The 18799-nt window shown below is 41.3% G+C and overlaps 1 long non-coding RNA gene across 1 annotated transcript in view; it reads left to right on the forward strand.

Annotated features, from left to right (window-relative positions):
• Positions 1 to 17149: 17149 nt before the first annotated feature.
• Positions 17150 to 18799, forward strand: part of LOC138965358 (uncharacterized) — a 2853-nt gene continuing 1203 nt past the window's right edge. Inside the window, exons 1-2 of the long non-coding RNA XR_011455424.1 lie at positions 17150 to 17282; positions 18752 to 18799. The exon at positions 18752 to 18799 is cut by the window's right edge and continues 30 nt beyond it. This is a non-coding gene — a long non-coding RNA (uncharacterized lncRNA). The remainder of the gene's footprint in view (positions 17283 to 18751) is intronic.

Here is an 18799-nt window from a genome sequence, read left to right on the forward strand (position 1 = left end):
TATATTTGAGAATCTTGTGTATTGTGCTGTGTTCGTGCTGTGCATGAGGACATCTGTGCCAGTGTGTTTTCATCATCCAGAGGAAGGAAAGAGAGCTTGTTTCCCTGTGTAACTTGCAATACAGTGGAACCCCCCTTTTAAGACCTAGGAAAATCCAGTCTTAAACAGGACGGAGTCTTAAAATGGGGGTACATTTACACAGGTTATTGTTTGTTTGTTTGTTTCGTTCATGGGCTGAAACTCCCACGGCTTTTATGTGTATACCCCCCGCGGGTTAGGGGGAAGAATTTACCCGATGCTCCCCAGCATGTCGTAAGAGGCGACTAACGGATTCTGTTTCTCCTTTTACCCTTGTTAAGTGTTTCTTGTATAGAATATAGTCAATGTTTGTAAAGATTTTAGTCAAGCAGCATGTAAGAAATGTTAAGTCCTTTGTACTGGAAACTTGCATTCTCCCAGTAAGGTAATATATTGTACTACGTTGCAAGCCCCTGGAGCAATTTTTTGATTAGTGCTTTTGTGAACAAGAAACAATTAACAAGGGGCTCTATCCCATCTCCCCCCTTTCCCCGTCGTGATATAACCTTCGTGGTTGAAAACGACGTAAAACACCAAATAAAGAAAGTTTTATGTGTATGGTCGTTTTTACCCCACCATTTGGGCAGCCATACACCGCTTTTGGAGGAAACCCAGAGGTTAGGAACAGAACATCTGAATAATCAAGGTCTTAAAAAGGGGGAAGTCTTAAATTGGGGGAAGTCTTAAATTGGGGGAAGTCTTAAATTGGGGGGTCTCCAGAGGCAGGTCCCACTGTACTTGTTTTCTGCTTTTATCTCGGACAGCTCTACATGTATTTTGTTGAGTAGGAGAATTTGGTTTCTGCTGAGTTGTGATTTTTATTGCAAAATGATATGGCGCAAGATTTTACTTCATCTTCTGTGAGAGGAGTGGTTTATTTGTTGGGGAAATCAATTGTTTATTTAATTATCTGTTGACTTATTTATTTATTTATGTGGTTGGGTGTTTTATATGATCTCATGCTTGATAGATAGAACAGTAACGAGAATACATAAGATTAGCTTTAAGGTGGTTATTAAATGATCTCATGCTTGATAGATAGAACAGTAAGGAGAATACATAAGATTAGCTTTAAGGTGGTTATTAAATGCTGATTAAGGAGAAGGCAAGAAGAACATAATGATCATATGTGCCATTGTTTCAATAGTGACAGTCAGGTTTGCTTTCGATATGTACGATCAGCAGGGAATTGTGGCAATTATTCCATGTGTCAAGAATATGAGTCACCACCCAGCAGATCGTGTGTAGCTCACTAGCTGCATAGAGTTGTTTGATATGTTGAGCTTATATTTTGAGTGTATGAACTTTTTTCTCCACATAATTTTATATTTTAAGCATAATTTTACAAATTCCATGAGGCATTAGTATCACACAGTGAGGGCTAAGGGGGGACATTTTATGTCATTTTCATTCACATGACCACCATTTTCCTTGTAGGCATCTGTTTTTGACAATTTGTTTTATAAACTTGTTGAAATGCCATTTTTTTGTGTGATGATGCTACTTTTGTGTCCAAGCTACCATTTCCATATAAACGTATGGCAGCAACAGAGCATCTTCATTCCTTGTTTTGGGCCAACTTTCAGTCACAGGTTGAAGGGATAAAACCCTTCCTTTTTCGTTTCGAGACTGTAAGTTGCCAGGGGCTGCATGGGACGATGTTCATTGGTCACTTCTGCACTTTTACTGGTTGAAAATGAAATATAAAAATACTTGAAAGAAGATCAGCAGTCTGTCAGACTTACCAGTTGATGTTTTGTTTGAAAAGTTTTCGAAGGTAACAGGAATTGCTACAGGATTTTGTCTTTTGTTTTGACATACATGTGAGACTGAGGGATCATCCTTTTTTGTTTTATTCAGAATTTGAATTGCTTTGGGGAATACATAGCACAACTGCTGAGTGAGCTACTACACAATGGGATGGAGTGCGTACAGGTAGCAGAACGTAGCATGGTTTTTGTGGTGCACCTGGCCCATTAATCTGGATCTGGATCTGGATTCGTTACGTTGCAGGAACCACTGTTGGTCATCTTCGCAACGGATGCGGGAGAGCGCATACAAAGACTGCTAATCATGATTATTTTTTTATATTCTTTTCATTTTGATATTTGAAGCGGCTTTAGTGTGAGGTCCGTCTTCTGCTGTTTTACCTTGGTTCAGTATCTTTCCCTTTGTGCCTCAAGTTCTGTTCTTGATTATGATTGCAGTGAATTTGGATGTTGAAAGTGTTTCTATAGAGCGATGCGTTGCAGTGAAACAGAAGATAGTACGTGTATGACTCCTGATGATTGTGGATGATTTCTGTTCTTTTGGATTTGAGGCATTCAGTCTTTAAATGTAAGTGCCATTCATTGTTTTTCTATCAAGACTGATTCACATGATTGGAGTTTCTGTCTAATGGAGCTTGTAGGCTGCAAACTCAGCTTGTCTATTACTGCTTCTTTTATTCCATATATATGCTAGGCTGGTTTGCGTGTTTTTATAGTTGTTTGGTGTTTTGAGTGCAGTGAAAGAACAAGATTTTGTGCGGGTGATTGTGTAAGACTAACAGGCGTCCACTTTGCTTTCCGACCACTGTCTTTCAGTAGTTTGAGGAATAGTTTTTAGTTGTTGCAAACGTCTGTGTGGGTAGAGGTAGAGTTGTTAGTATTGATACAGGTCATGACAGAGGACCTATGTGCTTGTTTTGAGCAGAAAATCACTCTTCCCGTTCCCTGAAGAAATGGTGACTAGTACATGTTCTAAAAAACGTCAATGAACGTTACAGACTTTAACATTTACAGGGTCAGTTCTGTCTGTGCGTGTGTGTTAGTGAGTTGGTGTAATGCCTTCGCAATTTCGCATGTAAAAACACAAATGAGAGTGTTATTTGGTGTAGTTTTGTGTTGTTTCTGTCTCAGCTATTAGGGGGAAGGCTGATTTGTTATGATAGATGATTGAGGAGAGGGGTTGAAGGGGTCAGTGTTGATTGCTTTTCTTGATTCTGATATTAAGTCAAACAGTTAAGAATGTGATCTTTCACGTGGTGATCATTGTAGATGGCTTTGTGACTTATGGTAGTTAATTTTGTTGGATACAGCAAGGACAAAATGAAATGAAATGCTGTGAATGAAATTTGGAGCAGTGTAATTTGATAGGGGAGAACTATATCTAGCACTTTGTTGATTTTACATTTACATGTAGTCAAGTTTTGTTTTCTTCTAGTCTAGCACTAAGTCTAGCTCTTTGTTTTTGTTTTTTCTTCTTCTCGGAATGCCTTTATTTTGCTTTTCAGATATATGCCAGTCCAGTATTGCATTTATAGGCCATTTGTAGACATAATAGTGAAGGAGATTTCTTTCTAAGTTTGGAGACAGTACAACAAGTTAGTCTCAAATGATGATTGAAGGAAATGAGAAAATTGAGATTCTGTTAATGTCCCTTTAATTGTATACAATGAAAGATCAAACAGATTTTTTCAGTTAAAAAATGTTGGTTCGGTTCTTGTTTCAAATTATTATGAACGAAGGTTATATGTGTTTTATGTTTTCTCTTATCCCAATGTTTGAAGATTATCATTTAAATGATAAGTTGGTAATCTGTTTCTGTTATTAAAACATTACGGAGAATTAGAAGGACTAAAGATAACATGAAAATGTTCTTGGATTTTGTTTTGTAAATTGATGCCAGTGCAAGAGTTTAAACAAATTGAGAGAGAGAGAGAGAGAGAGAGAGAGAGAGAGAGAGAGAGAGAGAGAGAGAGAGAGAGAGAGAGAGAGAGAGAGTGAGAGAGAGAGAGACAGAGACAGAGACAGAGACAGAGAGAGAAAAGAGAATAGATCATGCTTGACAGAGAAAATAAAATGTTGCACTAAGGTCAGTTAATTCACAATCAGTAAACTTGCACATTTTATTCTTTTTGTACATGATGTAAATAGTATGTTCTACACCTATTCGAAGAAACGAGTAAGAGAACGTAGGTTGAGGTTGTTATGTCCTGAGATGTCCATTTGAGAAATCAGTGCCAGAATACGGTGTCTGCAGCTCCTTGTGTTCTTTCATTTGCTTTGGTTTTTTTTTATTCGACCATGAGTACCAGAGAGCTTTTCAGGTTGGCAGTTCTTACAGATGAATACCGTGACAGGTAAATGATAATGTGGATGGCAACAGATTTGTGCAGGCTTTCACATGGAGTACAATCATTCTTCCACTTGGACACATACTTCTTTTTCTGCGTTCGTGGGCTGAAACTCCCATGTACACGTGTTTTTGCACGAGTGGAATTTTACATGTATGACCATTTTTACCCCGCCATTTAGGCAGTCATACGCCGTTTTCGGAGGAAGCATGCTGGGTATTTTCGTGTGTTTCTATAACCCACCGAACTCTGACATGGATTACAGGATCTTTTCCGTGCGCCCTTGGTCTTGTGCTTGCGTGTACACACGAAGGGGGATAAGCCACTAGCAGGTCTGCACATAAGTTGACCTGGGAGATCGGAAAAATCTCCACACTTAACCCACCAGGCGGCCACGGCCGGGATTCGAACCCTCGACCTTCCGATTAAGAGGCCGACGTCTTACCACCCCGCCACAGCGCCCGTCTGACACATGCTAACATTCAGCAGCCTGGATGTATTTTGTGCATAGTGAGAATTTTGTTACTGAAATAATTTTGCACCTTGACATAGATACAGTGGAACCTCCCTTTTAAGACCCCCCCCCCCCCCCCCCCCCCCCAATTTAAGACTTCCTCATTTTTAAGACTTGGCCTTTTCAGATTCTATGTTCATAACCTCTGTAAATTTACACCAATTTAAGATTCCCTCCTTTTTAAGACCTGATTTTCTCAGATTTTTTTAGGTCGTACCGGGGGGGGGTTCCACTGCAATAGGATTTTTGTTTAGCCAACTATACTACTCTGCGTTGGAGGCCATATTCTGACTTGAGTTTTCATATGTGTCCTTTTGGAAGGATGGTCTTATTGCATGTTACAGGCACACTCCTTCTAGTGTAAACAGTTCTGCTCACCATCTCCAATATGGCCAGGGTTTTGCAGGGGATATGGCCAGGGTTTTGCAGGGGATATGACCAGGGTTTTGCAGGGGATATGACCAGGGTTTTGCAGGGGATATGGCCAGGGTTTTGCAGGGGATATGGCCAGGGTTTAGCAGGGGATATGGCCAGGGTTTTGCAGGGGATATGGCCAGGGTTTTGCAGGGGATATGGCCAGGGTTTTGCAGGGGATATGGTCAGGGTTTTGCAGGGGATATGGCCAGGGTTTTGCAGGGGATATGGTCAGGGTTTTGCAGGGGATATGGCCAGGGTTTTGCAGGGGATATGGCCAGGGTTTTGCAGGGGATATGGCCAGGGTTTTGCAGGGGATATGGCCAGGGTTTTGCAGGGGATAAGACTATTTCACCAGTTGCACATGCACACAAAATCAACTGCTTGCTGTGGTGAGTTCGAATTTTTTGATGATTTGATTTCTTAATTTGTTTAAATTTATTCATAAAAAAATCCCCATTATGCACCCAGAGCATCCAGGCTGTTCATGTTTGGTATGTGACCAAGTGGAGGGATGGTCTTATCCCATGTAGCATCCAGGCTGTTCATGTTTGGTATGTGACCAAGTGGAGGGATGGTCTTATCCCATGTAAAAGCCTGGCTAGATGTGAGATGGTAGCAGAAGTGTTTACACTGAAAAGAGCGTGCCTTTGAAGCCAGGCCAGATGTGGTGTGGTTTACATGATGGGTTACATGATGGTTTACATGATGGGTTACACCAGGAGTGGACCTCTACCGTGCCAAGAATGACCAGTGGGCAATTCCTAGCTACAAGAATTAATGACCCAATGTTTTACGTTGTTGACCCAATATTTTACTTTTAAATGATGATAAAAAAGAATCATAATATTTTGCTGGTACAATTGGGAGAGGTTTTGCATACTTTACCTGTGTGTGTGTGTGTGTGTGTGTGTGTGTGTGTGTGTGTGTGTGTGTGTGTGTGTGTGTATGTGCCCTTGTTTGTGTGTATGCATGTTAATTGTATGAATGGTTCACTTTTTCAAGTGTGTCATGTTGAATGAAAATGAAATTATTATAAGATTTTTCTTAATCCAATTTGGCTTTAAATAACATGCTCAAGATTTAGAGCTAAAAGCTGTTTGTTAAACAAACTTGATACTAGTATTAGTTTGATTATTATTTTTTTAATGAATTGTTTGCAAAAAAAGGCATAACAAATTGATCAGGTATTTGATTTTGTAAAAGGCAGAAGTAGAACAATCTTGATTTCAAATCAGTGCGGTACATGTACTGATATTTTTGTTGATGCTTTGAAAGAGAACTATTTTGCATAGGGTCACAACAGCTGTAGGAAATGGGTTAAGGATACATTGAATTTTTGTGGTGTAAACGACCATAATTCACTTCCGCTGATTTGGTCAAGCTTTTGTTTGGAATGAGTCAACGTCCTTCAACTTACACCCAGTACAGCAGAACCACCCTTTTAAGACCTTCAAAAATCTGAAAAAATCAGGTCTTAAAAAGGAGGGAGCCTTAAATGGGAGGTACATTTACAGCGGTTATGAACAGAAAATCTGAAAAGAAAGGTCTTAAAAAGGAGGGAGTCTTAAATTTGGGGGGGGGGTGTCTTTAAAGAGGGGTTCCACTGTAGAGCAAATATCAACAGCCTGGCTGTTTCCTGCGCACAGTGGGAATTTTGTTGTTAAATTCATTTTGACACCTGTGTCAATCGGCTTCACTGCACAGAATGCAGCTACAATATTGATATTTGGTATATGTCCAAGTGGAAGAAAACTTTCATTCCATGCGACAACCTGGGCAGATCTGAAGCAGCAGTTAACATGATTGTGAACGCGGGAGGGACAATGTTTTTAAAAACACAATAATATAATGGCAACATCATGTGCAATTTCTTTCAGTATTACATGTAAGCATAGACCTCTAATTGGTTGAAAACGACGTTAAACACCAAATAAAGAAAGAAAGAAATAGACCTCTAATATAGGTCCCTGATGTAAGCAATTAGAATTTTACCATCAAATATGCACATCTGTTTAGATTAAAACGTAATAAACAACTTTCTTCCTTAAAATATTTTAATTAGTTACTTTCGGAATTTTTTGGAGAATTAGACAGACACAATTTTAGAAAAAAAAGGAGTTTGTGTTTTGAAAGTTACCAGATGCACAACCTGTTATGATTGATAAACATACAGTTTGTGGTCATTTATTATGAAGAATAATTTTTTTGTTTTTTGTAATAAGCTGCTGTTATGAAATGCAAAATCACTGCAATGTTGTGAGATCTTTTGTGTAATAAAATTGCAAGCAATTGAACTTTGTTTTTTGATTTTCTTTTGTTTTGTTTTGTTTTGATATGTATGACGCTGCTTCGGCCTTGGTCAATAAATATGAAACAAAAGACGATATGCTCCCCCTCGGACCGACAAAATAGCTGGTCTGTCAACAAACCATCAAACATCGTTTTTGTCATCATTTTGGTAGTGAGAAAATAAGTGCACAATCAACCCAGGGAGCCATGCTTTGAAACACGGGTTCCGTGCTGATAACCACACGAGTCCCGGTTTGATAACCACCGGCGTGTGAAAGCAACTTTCTGTGTTTTTGAGTTCATTAAATGTTGGGATGAATATGTCAGGTTTGAGGATGCACAGTTCTGTAGGTTCATCTCGGTATTCCACCCCCTCGGCTTTCTGTTGTAAATATTAAGCTGAGTGATCGAATGTGGAAGCTACGTTTGGTCAAAGGTCACAGAAGATTTGCGCCGTGCAGCGAAGGAAAGAATCGCGATCTTGATTCCGACTCGGTACCTCTTTGTTTTTCATTAGACCTGTCATTCTGCTTGGCATTGCGCTCGGCTTTGTTAGATGTTTGCATATCTTGTTGCTAGATCTATTTTCTTTGCTTTTATTATTGTTTCTTATTTGTGCTTCGTTTATTGATACAACGTCTTGTGCACGGGTCAAAATGTGTGTGTCAGGTGTCGTTTTACTTGAACTTGACGTTCGTGTTTCTCCGAACATCTGTGTATCGAAACACAGATACACGCACTCCATGACTCTGTAAGAAGACAAAACATATCGCTAGGTTTCATTTGTTTTTGATGAATGTACATGTATGACCTTTCATGAAGTAGTTTTGTTTTTTGTTTACTTTTGCCAGTTTGGCAGTTCGTTTTTGGAACTTTGCAAAGCAATGTCGTGTCGTGTGCGCGTGTGTTGCTTTGTGCGTGCGTGTGTTGCTTTGTGCGTGCGTGTGTGCGCTTGCACGTGCGTGCATGTGAGACAGAGTGGCACAGTGCATGCGTGTGGGTAATGCACCGGATTTGAACCCTGTTTTAAAACACTTTAAATGGATTTTGCTGACAGGGCTTTTATTCACTTAAGCCATTGCCTGACAATACGCCAGTTATTTTGTTTGTCAATGGGCACTGGCAGTTTTAAAACGTGACCTGTGGCTTTGCCGTTGTGCGTCTTCATTCCCGTCTCACCCATTTTGTAACTCATCACATAGGCCTACACGAGAAACTAAGGGACGTGAGCTTTCCTTCACTGTGCGTGTGTGTGTGTGTGTGTGTGTGTGTGTGTGTGTGTGTGTGTGTGTGTGTGTGTGTGTGTGTTAGAGTGTGTGTTAGAGTGTGTGTTAGAGTGTGTGTGTGTGTGTGTGTGTGTGTGTGTGTGTGTGTGTTAGAGTGTGTGTTAGAGTGTGTGTGTGTGTGTGTGTGTGTCTGTGTGTGTGTGTGTGATTGAGTAAGCGTGTGTGCGAGTTTGATAAGACAATACATTAGAATGCTCTACACCTAGATCCCTGGTGAGAGCTACTTATAGTGAGGTTGCTTTACGGACAAGATTGCAGCTACAGCATTGATGTCTTGCATGTTGTCGAGGTGTTCCTAACTTAAAACTTGCGTGCCATGATTATTTCACAATAGATGTTTTTCCTGGGTCATGTTCGAATTAACGTATCAATCTTCGATTTAGTAAATTGTAAAAAATGTGTCTTTTCAATAGATGTACTTCTTTCTTTCTTTCTTTAACAGCTGTGTCTGCGGATAGAAACTTGGCCCTTTTAAGCGTCACATTTAGAGTGAACGCTGCCGGCACGGTGGCCTAGTGGTAAGGCGTCCGCCCCGTGATCGGGAGGTCGTGGGTTCGAACCCCGGCCGGGTCATACTTTAGAATTGGCAATCTAGTGGCTGCTCCGCCTGGCGTCTGGCATTATGGGGTTAGTGCTGGGACTGGTTGGTCTGGTGTCAGAATAATGTGACTGGTGTCAGAATAATGTGACTGGGTGAGACATGAAGCCTGTGCTGCGACTTCTGTCTTGTGTGTGGCGCACGTTATATGTCAAAGCAGCACCGCCCTGATATGGTCCTTCGTGGTCGGCTGGGCGTTAAGCAAAAAAAAAAAAAAAAAGAGTGAACGCTGCCAGAAGTGTACACAAGTGAAAAAAGCCTAACGGTTTTGTGGTTTGTGTGCCCGCACTCATGCTGTTTTGATACGTGCAAGCTATCAGGAGAGGGTAAATTGGAGAATGAAATTATTTTGAAGCGTTCTAGGATGGTTAGTTTGTCAGAACTGGAGGTGGTCCATGTTAGGCGACCTTCCCCTACCTGGGTCAAAATAGCAATATAAACGCTATCGCGTTTTCTGCGTGGCAATAGGGTCCGATATTTTGACTCGAACAAGTAGCTTTTACCTCTTATAAACAGTACCACCTTACACACACACACACACGTACACACACACGTACACACATGCACACACATGCACACACACACACACACACACACACACACACACACACACGTACACACACACACACACGTACACACATGCACACACACATACACACACACACTGACACACACACGCACACACACACACACACATACTGGGTGGCCGAGTGGTAACGCACTTGCGCTCGGAATCGAGAGGTTGCGTGTTCGACCCTGGGTCAGGCCGCTATTTTCTCCCCCCTTTCCTAACCTAGGTGGTGGGTTCAAGTGCTAGTCTTTCGGATGAGACGAAAAACCGAGGTCCCTTCGTGTACACTACATTGGGGTGTGCACGTTAAAGATCCCACGATTGACAAAAGGGTCTTTCCTGGCAAAATTGTATAGGCATAGATAAAAATTGTCCACCAAATACCCGTGTGACTTGGAATAACAGGCCGTAAAAAGTAAATATTCGCCGTAATGGCTTGAGATTTACTGGCCGATGTGAATGCGTGATGTATTGTGTAAAAAATTCCATCTCACACGGCAGAAATTAATATGTAAATCGCCGTGAGCTCTTGTGAGAAAGGGCGATTAATAAATGTCCATTATTATTATTATTATTATACACACACACACACACACACACAATTCTTTGCGTCACCTTTTCCCCACAATAAAAGTTAGGACAGCTCTGCACAAATAACTGCAATTTTTTTTTAGATTTGATTTTAGTTCAGGCGTTTCGCCAAACGACATTTCATGTCAGTGACCAGTAAATTAGCTTAGCCGTTTTCCCCTGACACTCCTTTCACTTTTGAAGAAGATATAATCTTCTTGAGTTCGGTTGGAGACAAAGTCGATATAACTCATTTATTTTCCAATTCAAAGACAACCTGTCACCGAGGAACGAAAGATATTGCCAGGAAGAAATAAGCAGTATGAGAGTCAGGGGCGGATCAGTTCATTTTATGGGGGGGGGGGGGGGGGGGTCCAAAAGTATATATATTGTGAAGATATGGGTGCGAAGCGCCGAGCCGACGGCGCGAAGCGCCAAGCTTGCTAGGGGGGTCCAGGGGCATGCCCCCCCGGAAAATTTTGAAAAAAAAGATGCAAAATGGTGCAATCTGGTGCAATCTGAGGATGATCATTTATACCAGTTTCAGGCAGCAGATTTTGTCACTGATTAATACCCCCAAAATTGAAACTCAACCCCCCCCCCCCCCCCCAAAAAAAAAAAAAAAAAAAAAAATTTTGTATTTTTTGGCCGGGGGGGGGGGGGGGGGGGTGTCTGCAAACCCCAGAAACCCCGCCGTCGTCCGCCCCTGGATGTTTATCACAGGCTTGTTTTTTGGCCCCTGGTTAATGCTCTCACCTTAGCTTCAAGATCGATACATCGGTTTCTTGTGTCAAGTATCATTGTATTTAATTAGCGAGATCTTGGTTTTAATCAAGCTGGTTAAGGTAAGCAGTAACCAGACATGGGAACCCATACGATTTCGTCGTATTTTGTACGCATGATGGCCTAGAATACAAGCACAGTGGAAAAAAACAGGACGAAAAAAATTCCCAGACTATTTTTCTTCCCACGCGAATCCCGAAGCCGATCGAATATTTTGACACATGATTACAGTTTTTGTCCGTAAACATTGAAAGAAGCATTTGTTTTAAATGTATTGGTAAACTTAAATTAACGATGCGATAGACAAGTGTGAGAAAGATGCATAATGGATGTTCTAATTCTGCGTGTAGTAGTAGTACTCTCATTTTTGTGAAAGAACGAATGCAGCTTATACCTCTCGTCTTTTTAAAAAAAATATTGTTTTTGTTGTAAAACCTGGTGTGTTCTCTTTCGTGTAAGCGTTGTGTGGAATATGAACGATCCAACTGGCACGGTTTTTAAATAAAATATAAAAGAAAAAAATCCTGAAGCATGGACGACTTGCCCTCCATGGAGGGCAACTCGTCCATGGGGGGCGGGCAAGGACTACTAAAGTAGTTTAGTAGTTTAGTAGTCCTTGGGGGCGGGTAATTCGTCCAGGTGGAAAAGGTTGTTCATATTACCCAATAGCATCACCTCGACATATGAAATTGACTGAAGTAACTTTTCTGTGTCAGTTTTGTTAATCGGAAGTGAGAATGACGTCATAATGAGTCGGCCTACGTCAGAAGTCGATCGACGTCTTGGCTATGCAGGGAGGGTGAGTATTTGAAGGGATAGATGTTCAAACATCTAGATACTTATTAGTTGCTCTGGTTCAAAGCGAAGCAAATGGGAAAATATATTTACAAATTGGACTTGTAATTGATTTGTGTCGCCCATTTCAGGTTGCGTGAACGTGAAATAGTTTAATAGGCCTACTAGTATACGCGCACTTCCAATGACGGGAAAGCGCACCCCCCCCCCCTCTCTCTCTCTCTCTCTCTGTCTCTCTCTGTCTCTGTCTCTCTCTGTCTCTCTGTCTCTGTCTCTCTCTCTCTCTCTCTGTCTCTCTCTCTCTCTCTCTCTCCCTGGGATAGCCTGAGATCTATATCTTTCGACTAGTTGTTATGAAAGCCAAAGCTTTTTTGCAGATCTGGTGCATTTTACGAATCAGCGGCTCCCATGCACTGACTGTGTTGTTTTTTTCGTGCAACAATTTTAGAGTGGAAACCATCAAAATTGACAAAGACTTACCGCTTTGCTGGGCCCGTTTTTTTCGACATTTTGTTTTCTTCAACTGATTCAGGTTGGGTAACTCTGGCTTATGAAATCGATGATAATCACCCCTGCAGTGTCATGTTCTCAAAATCGAGGGGGGACGACATACCCGAGGGGGTCGACTTGCCCTCCCTTCCCCTACACCAAGTTTGTAAGGTCTGAGTAACGACTTATAATACGTTTCGCGTGGTGGCGCCCGATAGTGTATGATCAGCAGTGATCCCGGGGGGCCCGGTAGCTCAGTTTGTCGAGCACTAGACTATGATCCTAAGGTCGCAGGTTCCAATCCAGGCCGGGACGGACACGGGTCAACTTTAGGTGCAGACTCAGAGACGGTATCCATTTTCCACCCCCGTGTCACCAGTGTGGCACGTTAAAGACCTCGGTCATTTTGCCAAGAATGCAGGTGGCTGATTACACCTAAACACGCACACACCTGGGTAGCGCGACTCCGTTGCTGCTAGCTTTCCACTGGGAGAAAGCGACCCGAATTTCCCAGCGATGGGACAATAAAGTGATGAAAATGAAAACAAAAATCCTACGCGGTCCCCTACTTCTCTTGTTACCTCCTCACATAGCAGCCCTGTTTCACCAGCATGACTCAGTTCAAAATCCTAAAAAGAGGGAATACCGCAGCCTTGATATGGAGATCGGTCGTAAACATAATCTAGCCATTTGGATGGACAAAGCGGCCTCGAGAGTCTTCTGCCCATGTGGATTTAACAACATCCTCAACAAGACAGAACATGTAAGAAATATGCAGTATGAGGGGTTCATCGCCGATCATTTTGTGTCAGTAGTATTCGACAACTTTGTGATTAAGGTTATGGAAATGGCTGATGAGATTTGTTTGCATAAAACTGACAATTTACCAATTAAAAGAATGAAAGAAAGAACGAATGATACTGTAGCAGTTGTAGATTAGCTCCCTTTGACCGTTATCGCTAAATGGCCTATCCTTGATTGGTGTGAAGTGGGGGGGGGGGGGGGGGGGATTAGGCTGAATAAAGATGGAAGCAGACCACACGCTGGCGTCTGAGTCAAGTTTGTCTTAAACAGATACAAAGTACATTTTTTTTAAACCTACGTGTGTTTAAAGGCTGACATGGTAACTTACCTGTGTTTAAAGGCTGACATGGTCCTATTTAATTAGTTTAATTACTTCCAGGGCTTTCCCCATCGTTGCGGGGATGTATAAATTAAGCTTCCTGCAAAGTTTTAGGTTTGAAGTCATTACCAATTACGAGAAATAATTTCTTTATTGCATTGTTTAGGAACAGTTCTCCAGGACTTGGGCTATTTTTAGACCGTTGACGTCACTTCGTGACGTTTCGTAAACCAAAGATGGCGTTTGAGACTGTTCTGTTTACATTCGACACTATCAACACCACTTTGCAATACTGAATTTTTTTTTTCTGTGTTCGAAAGCTACAGCCAATCGTTATTATATCCCCTTAGGTACAGTTTTATAACATTATTGGCGCATGTAAACAATATGAATTAATTAATGAACGCTACGAATATGGCAGCCTTTAAGACTTGTCTCTTTTTAAGATCAGGTTTTTGAAGGTCTTAAAAAGGGGTTCCGCAGTTGTTTGTTTTGGACATACTTCTTTCTTATTTCATTATTTCTTATGTGCGTCATCCTGTATTATAATAATAATCTTTTCCAGCTTTGAGAACATGTTATTGCCAACCATCCAGCGACCCAGACGAAGAGACAGACTTGACGAAATTAACTTGTAATAATGGCTGCCTCCAGCGTATTAGCTGCTTTGCCTAATGAAATCTGTCACTTTTGCTTTCCTTTAATATTAGCCCGGCCCAGCAAAATCGATTCCGAAGTTATTTGGATCTACTGACACGAACTTTCCCTTCAGCAAGCGTACATGGACACACGTACATACATAAACACAGACACAGATACACACACACACACACACGCGCGCGCGCGCACACACGGAACCACAATATTGTTATTGCTGCCTGAAGCATGCCTTGCGAGAATTTTTTCCTATCAGCGATTCTTTCACATCTGTCAAGCACAGCCCAAGGAAAGCCATATCTAAGAAAGAAGAAACATTAAAAATGCAATCATTCTCCCTCTTTTGTTCTAAAACATTTAATCAAAAATCAAAACAATCTGTTCGGAGTTGAAAAGCCAATTGAACAAAACAGAACGCTTCCTATTGTGTGCCCAACTGTCTGTTTCTCTTTGTTATCTTTCTTTCTTTGACACATGTGAACAGAACGCTTCCGACCGGTTTCCCCATCTGTCTTTCTCTCTTTGTTATCTTTCTCTCTTTGACACATGTGAACAGAACGCTTCCGACTGGTTTCCCCATCTGTCTTTCTCTCTTTGTTATCTTTCTTTCTTTGACACATGTGAATAGAGCGCTTCCGACCGGTTTCCCCATCTGTCTTTCTCTCTTTGTTATCTTTCTTTCTTTGACACATGTGAACAGAACGCTTCCGACTGGTTTCCCCATCTGTCTTTCTCTCTTTGTTATCTTTCTCTCTTTGACACATGTGAACAGAACGCTTCCGACTGGTTTCCCCATCTGTCTTTCTCTCTTTGTTATCTTTCTTTCTTTGACACATGTGAACAGAACGCTTCCGACTGGTTTCCCCATCTGTCTTTCTCTCTTTGTTATCTTTCTCTCTTTGACACATGTGAATAGAGCGCTTCTGACTGGTTTCCCCATCTGTCTTTCTCTCTTTGTTATCTTTCTTTCTTTGACACATGTGAACAGAACGCTTCCGACTGGTTTCCCCATCTGTCTTTCTCTCTTTGTTATCTTTCTTTCTTTGACACATGTGAACAGAACGCTTCCGACTGGTTTCCCCATCTGTCTTTCTCTCTTTGTTAGCTTTCTTTGACACACTGTGAACAGAACGCTTCCGACTGGTTTCCCCATCTGTCTTTCTCTCTTTGCTAACTTTCTCTCTTTGACACATGTGAACAGAACGCTTCCGACTGGTTTCCCCATCTGTCTTTCTCTCTTTGTTATCTTTCTCTCTTTGACACATGTGAACAGAACGCTTCCGACTGGTTTCCCCATCTGTCTTTCTCTCTTTGTTAACTTTCTTTGACACATGTGAACAGAACGCTTCCGACTGGTTTCCCCATCTGTCTTTCTCTCTTTGTTATCTTTCTTTCTTTGACACATGTGAACAGAACGCTTCCGACCGGTTTCCCCATCTGTCTTTCTCTCTTTGTTATCTTTCTTTCTTTGACACATGTGAACAGAACGCTTCCGTCTGGTTTCCCCATCTGTCTTTCTCTCTTTGTTAGCTTTCTTTCTTTGACACATGTGAACAGAACGCTTCCGTCTGGTTTCCCCATCTGTCTTTCTCTCTTTGTTAGCTTTCTTTGACACATGTGAACAGAACGCTTCCGACTGGTTTCCCCATCTGTCTTTCTCTCTTTGTTATCTTTCTTTCTTTGACACATGTGAACAGAACGCTTCCGACCGGTTTCCCCATCTGTCTTTCTCTCTTTGTTATCTTTCTTTCTTTGACACATGTGAACAGAACGCTTCCGACTGGTTTCCCCATCTGTCTTTCTCTCTTTGTTATCTTTCTTTCTTTGACACATGTGAACAGAACGCTTCCGTCTGGTTTCCCCATCTGTCTTTCTCTCTTTGTTATCTTTCTTTCTTTGACACAGATCCAAAAAAGTTTTCATCGAGAGAGAGAGAGAGAGAGAGAGAGAGAGAGAGAGAGAGAGAGAGAGAGAGAGAGAGAGAGAGAGAGAGAGGGAGGGAGGGAGGGAGGGAGGGAGGGAGGGAGGGAGGGAGGGAGGGAGGGAGGGAGGGAGGGAGGGAGAGAGAGAGAGAGAGAGAGAGAGAGAGAGAGAGAGAGAGAGAGAGAGAGAGAGAGAGAGAGAGAGGAGAGAGAGAGAGAGAGAGAGAGAGAGAGAGAGAGAGAGAGAGAGAGAGAGGGGTCACTCTCCTAGAAACTGGTCAGTCGGGACAGCGTACAAAAACATTTAAATAAACAACAAAATAATTACTTTCCTTTATTTTTATGTGTTTTGTTGTCTTCAGTGTTATTTGGAGGAACAGTGTGAACAAGAACTAAAGCGTTTGTAAATTCTGTGATTTGCTTTGCACTGCAGAAGCTCTGAAATCGCCACTTTTTTCCATTCGAAAGTGTGACATGCTATCTCTGCACATACACATGCCTCAAATTTACCCATTTGATAACACATTTTTCTACAATTGTTGCAAATTCCTGTGTATGAATTTGATTTCACCCGCCCGATGCGCACAAACGATCTTTCGATAATAACTTGGTTGCATTTGACCATGTAGAAACAAGTCGTCTCGCACGTCACGCCTGGTGTCCTATTTTTAGCTTCAACGCCATGCCCAAACATAACTTGTGCATACTGTTTCAGGGGATGGATAATTCTACTCTGACATAGTAAAATATTCGATGTCGTTAATCGCGATTGAATGAGATTCAAGTTGAGTCTGTAAAGCAAGTTTAATGAGATGTTCTGATAGATCTGCAAGTGGTGTCCGAAAATTTGCGATACGTGTGAGCACATTGCAGAACTATTTTCTGGCAAACTTGCGATCTTTCAACCCATTCGCGCATGAATATAAGGGAGTCCCTGCGGGGGTTACACGGTGCAAATGTGTTTTCGTACAATCGAGCACGCGGTTAGACGCAGGAAAACTTTGTTGTTGCGGGGTCCGCGCCAAAGTTGACGACAGACGTGCGAGACGGTACATGTGATCACAACCTTTGAGGTAAGTTTGAGCTTTACGACGGCTCTATTTTTATTATTTAGCGTGTAGAACTTAAACCACTAATATGATTTTGTCATGTTTACAAACTGAATTCGAAAAAAAATGCCTTTCTGTCAGAAAAACGCAACCAAGTGGCAAATTCAAGGGTAGAGTAGATCTAGGTACAGTCCAACGTGAAAAGAAGTTTTCGTTTTTTATGATTGTTTTGCGCCTCTTGTTAGTTTATTTTCTATTTTTTTTAAATGAAGATGAGATCATGTGGTTCAGGTTCATTTGTTTTGTTGAGAATCTCAAGAAATAGCGTTTGAATCTCTCATCATAGCCAGAGCTGTCTCGTTCGTATAGCGGACGCCATTGCTGCTTTTCCGCATGCGGTGTCAGCGATGCGTGCGGGACAGAAATTATGACAGATACCATCTGGCATTTTCATTCGCACTGGAGCAGATTTTACACAGCGTGTAGTCATTTTTACATTTAGTCAAATTTTGACTAAATGTTTTAACATAGAGGGGGAATCTAAACGAGGGTCGTGGTGTATATCGTGTGTGTGTCTGTCTGTGCGTGTGTGTGTTTGTAGAGCGATTCAGAGTAAACTACTGGACCGATCTTTATGAAATTTGACATGAGAGTTCCTGGGCATGATATCCCCAGACGTTTTTTTCATTTTTTGGATAGATGTCTTTGATGACGTCATATCCGGCTTTTTGTAAAAGTTGAAGCGGCACTGTCACACCCTCATTTTTCAATCAAATTGATTGAAATTTTGGCAAAGCAATCTTCGACGAAGGCCGGACTTTGTGTTGCATTTCAGCTTGGAGGCTTAAAAATTAATTAATGACTTTGGTCATTAAAAATCTGAAAATTGTAATTAAAATTTTTTTTTTTTTATAAAACGATCCAAAACTACGTTCATTTTATTCTTCATCCTATTCTGATCCAAAAACATATAAATATGTTATATTCGGATTAAAAACAAGCTCTGAAAATTAAAAATATAAAAATTATGATTAAAATAAAATTTCCGAAATCGATTTAAAAACAATTCCATCTTATTCCTTGTCGGTTCCTGATTCCAAAAACATATAGATATGATATGTTTGGATTAAAAACACGCTCAGAAAGTTAAAACAAAGAGAGGTGCAGCAAACCGTGCTTATGCAGCACAGCGAAACCACTACCGCCCTAAACAGGCTCGTCAGTTTCTCTGCGGTCATTGTTAAAAAATGCAGTGCGTTCAGTTTCATTCTGTGAGTTCCACAGCTTGACTAAATGTAGTAATTTCGCCTTACGCGACTTGTTGTTTCTTTGTGTTACGAGGATGTGTTCAGGACAGAACCACTCTGGTTTCCAATGTGTGTATCTTGGGATCTTGACGATTGTAACATGCACTGTTATGTACCTCAATGTGCGATGTAAAGCTGTGGTAGCAATTAAAATATCTGACTCCAACTGTTGCATACTTTTTTCAGATGCCAGGATGCTGCTAATGCTCCTATCCTTTCTGCCAGTCCAGTCAA

This window comes from Littorina saxatilis, linkage group LG4 (genome assembly GCF_037325665.1).
Source record: "Littorina saxatilis isolate snail1 linkage group LG4, US_GU_Lsax_2.0, whole genome shotgun sequence".
Classification (NCBI taxonomy): Eukaryota; Metazoa; Mollusca; class Gastropoda; order Littorinimorpha; family Littorinidae; genus Littorina; species Littorina saxatilis.